This window comes from Archocentrus centrarchus, chromosome 5 (assembly GCF_007364275.1).
Source record: "Archocentrus centrarchus isolate MPI-CPG fArcCen1 chromosome 5, fArcCen1, whole genome shotgun sequence".
NCBI classification, from domain to species: domain Eukaryota; kingdom Metazoa; phylum Chordata; class Actinopteri; order Cichliformes; family Cichlidae; genus Archocentrus; species Archocentrus centrarchus.
Window position 1 is genome coordinate 9,888,425 of NC_044350.1, and position 4,124 is coordinate 9,892,548.

The window sequence follows — 4,124 nt, forward strand, 5'->3', positions numbered from 1 at the left end:
AGCAAACAAATAAGGCTATGCTGCCTCCCGCTGTGAGGTCGACTCATTTGTTCCACTTGTCCGGCTGATGGATTTGGTTTTATAAAATTTGGCTTTTTTTAGCCTCCTGCTAATTAGTTAAGGGAAAAAAACATGCACTCCACATTTCGTTCAATTTGACTAGCCTCTTTTTTCTCCTTCTAAATCGCCCTCCTGTGATCTTCTTCACAGACTGTGAGTCCACAGCATGGTTGCACTCGGTCTATGAATTAGGCAGAGCCTGAGTGGCCTGGAGGCTCTAGTCACCCAGTAGGAAGGTCTATGAGCAGTATCAGATTAGGGGGCTCCCTGGTGTGTGCCGCCATGCGCCCATGTGTGAATACTCTGTCTGTCATCAGCATTAAGGCAGTGGCATGGGAAGATCCATCAGCAAAGCCAACTGCATGGAGAAAATTCTTAGGTCCCAGCAGAAAAGGCTGGGATGGGCTTCCCCCCCCTCTCTCCCACTTTCCTTTTACATTATTTCAGGCCCCAGGAGAGTATTCTCCATCATGTCAATATAATGTAGCACACAGAGGCAATCATGCAGCCTCTCTGGCCTCGAGGCTGCCTGCTCAGAGGAGAAAATGCAACTTTAGCACTTAATCATCTCACCAGTACCTGCTGCACCAGTCTATGAGAAGGTTTTCCACACAATGTGAAACCAGATCCCCAGTGGTGGCTGTGTTGTTGTGTATTCCCCAATGGTTAGGGGCTTCTCCTTCGTCTCCCCTGCCCCCACCCCATTTGAAGATCAGTGAATACTCGAACCTGTGCGTATGCCACTCCAACCCATGCGGAAAAAAGACCTCAGCTGGGCGCAACGTTACATGCAGACACCTGCTGAAACATTTGGATTCATGACTCCCATCTCCTCACTGAGGAGCGCACTGCAATCAGAGTCATTCTAGTGTGATCAATGCCACGCCGCTGAGGAAGACCATGCATGGCGAAGCAGTGATGTGAGGCTTTATTGATATTGTCTTACATGCATACCAACATCACTGTTTCATGTTTCAAAGCTGCAGAAACCGATCCAATACAGCCTGAATGTGCTGGTCACACAAAAGCCAGTGACAGAAAAAAAAAAAAGGAGTATGCACGTACATGCATAGAAATGAACAGAGTGGTGTGTGTATTATCAAGTGATTGATCGGCTACATGCATAGCTCCGAGGGAAGACATAGGGAGAGGTCAAACAAGACTGTTCCAAATAGACCTGTCGGAATGAGCCTCAGGGAGGCCTAACTGGTAAGACAAGGGCAATACTTTTTTACCACAAGTGCCCTTGTTTTACTGTGCATGGGCTGGACAAGCCCATGTATTATTCACTGGTCTCACTGGGTGATAAATGGGAGACCTCTATTCTAAGCAATGGAATATTCACCAGTGCTTATCTCTTTTAATCCCATGACTGCAGGCCAAGTCACTGAGGCATAATAGTGCTTTTTAAACTGCAGGGGCAAGGTTGTTTAACTAGGAGCTATTTCCAAAAGCAATTTTTTAAAATATAAATAAGTCTGGTGTTAGCCAGCATTCTTTTTAGGACATAGAGTATTTAAAAGGAACACATGTTTTTATGCTTTTGAATAAATCACAGTTATGTCCCTGCTCTGTATATTATCGCAAACAGTTTGTTTACCATCTGTGTGTTCGTTCATTTCTCTTCTCCTCTGTGTTTTATGTACAACATAAAACCAAAGAATACACATATCTGCCAGTGCTTGGTTGTATTTATTAAACCATGCCATCACAGGCAACCATATGGCAATATTTTAACGACTAATTCATGTCATCTCATAGAACTTGCAGTGATGAGTTTCTTTTATTTCGGGCTATAAAAAGATTTTTTTTTTAAAAAACTCCACACTCGGGTCTTTGTTTCATAACATGATGTTTTAGGGTCTGTTTGGTATACAAATAATGAGGAAGAGAATGATATCTTTATTGATCCATTAAAGGAAACTCACGCTATGAATTTAGCACATCCTAAGTATGAGGCTGTATAACTTGGAAGAGGATTATTAACCTAGCCTGGTACCAACGGTGGGAGGAACCAGCTGCACACAAACCGGCCCAGGTTCGAACCCATTTTATTGTGAGGCAGTGTTAACAAAACTTAAATCTGAGCCACTGAAGTGTTATATGCCTGTGTTGTTTTGAATTAAGCCAGTCCTCCTTACTGTCTGATGTGCATGTGGCATACATGATACTTTGTTAGCATTAGTCCAGGCTTACACAGCTTTTAGTGGCTTCTTGGCGCTCAGTGCTTTGTTTCATTTCCCAACACACAATTTATTTGCAGATTAATACATATTCGGATCCTTTTACTTACAGAATAAGATTATTCTTTTTGTTCACTTCATATGAAAAGTGGTTGCACACTGACAAAAAAAATAGAAAGCTTTAGGTGCGAAAAGAACATTTTTAGTCAAAGGATAGCATTTTGCAAGCCCTTACCTTGAGGAAAAATACTGTAAATATGTAACTTAAGAAAAGAAAAGAGATCAAACCAGAGGCTACAAGTGAACTCTCATGTGACCTCTAAAAATGAGAGCATGCATAGGATTCACAGCAAATGGGCCAGTGGCGCAATGGATAACGCGTCTGACTACGGATCAGAAGATTCTAGGTTCGACTCCTGGCTGGCTCGAGATGCACTTTTGATTTAATGGAGGAAGGACAGGAAAGCATTTGAAGGGAAATTTTGGCAGAAAGGAGGTGGAATAATCAGGGAGATGAGAAAAAGCAAGAGGCTAGGTGTGTGGCAAAGGAAAAGGCTTATAGTGAATTATATGTGAGTCTGGATACTAAGAAAGGAGAAAAGGAATTGATTGTATCGATTGGCTAGGCACAGAGAATGAGCTGGAAAGAATGTGCAGCAGATTAGAGTGATTAAGGATAGAGATGGAAATGCACTAATGAGGGAAGAGAAGATGATGGATGGAAGAACGATAGTAGATCAACGAGGAAGTAAGTGCACCAATGAAGAGTGGGAAGGCAGTTGGTCCAGATGACACACGTAGATTTCTACAAGAGAGACATCTTGGAGATTCTCAATCTTGGAGAGTGAGAGGATGCCTGAGGAATGCAGAAGTGCAATGGTACTGATTTTCAGGAAAAAGGGTGATGAGCAGAACTGTAGTAACTATGAAGGGATAAAGCTGATGAGATTGTTGGTGGAGAAGTAGAGAGAAGGTCAGAAGGAGCTGCACTGTGTCTTTGTGGATCTCAAAAAAGCATCTGATTGGATGCCAAGAGAGGAACTATGGTACTGCATGAGGAAGTCGAGAGTGGCAGAGAAGTGTGTGGGGACATGTGTGGTGCAGGACAGCGAGACAGTGGTGAGGTGTGTGGTAGGAGTGACAGATGGGTTCAAAGTGGGGGTGGGATTGCATCAGGGATCGGCTCTGAGCCTCTTCTTGTTTGCAGTGGACAGGTTGACACGAGGTCTGATGATGTTTTCGGACGACACTGATCTGTAGTAAGAGTAAGGAGCAGGTGGAGGAGAGCCTGGAGAGATGGAGGTATGCTCTGGAGAAAAAGTTAGTAGGTGCAAGATAGAATACATGTGTGAATGAGAGGGAGACAAGTGTAACAGTGAAGCTGCAGGGAGCAGAGGTAGTGAAGGTGAATGAGTTTAAATACCTGGGGTCAACCATCCAAAGTAACGGACAGTGCTCAGGAGAGGTGAAGAAGAGAGTGCAGGCAGGGTGAAAAAGATGGAGGCAAGTGTCAGGGGTGGTTTGTGACAGGGGGACAGCAGCAAGAGTGAAAGGGAAGCTTTCCGAGATGGTAGTGAGACCTAAATGGTGGCACTGAGAAAAAGACAGGAGGCAGAGCTGGATGTGGAAGAGTTGAAGATTTTTGGTGAGAGTGACCAGGATGGACGGGATTGGAAATGAGCGCATCAGAGGGACAGATCAGGTTGAGCAGTTTGGAGACAAAAGCAGAAGGCAAAGTGAGATTAAATGATCAAACATAAAAATGCTTCTTATGCAGAGTGATGTAAGACTACAATTATTGAGCCATTAATTTATAAGCGGCATTTAAATGTTCAAACTGCAACTTGTAAAATGTGATTAGACATAACATAGACTAACATA

General features: G+C 43.5%; 1 non-coding gene across 1 annotated transcript; it reads left to right on the plus strand.

The window, feature by feature from the left end:
* The first annotated feature begins 2,598 nt into the window (after positions 1-2,598).
* On the plus strand, positions 2,599-2,671 carry trnar-acg (transfer RNA arginine (anticodon ACG)). Its single transcript has one exon. It is a non-coding gene; the product is annotated as a tRNA-Arg (tRNA).
* The last annotated feature ends 1,453 nt before the right edge of the window (positions 2,672-4,124 follow it).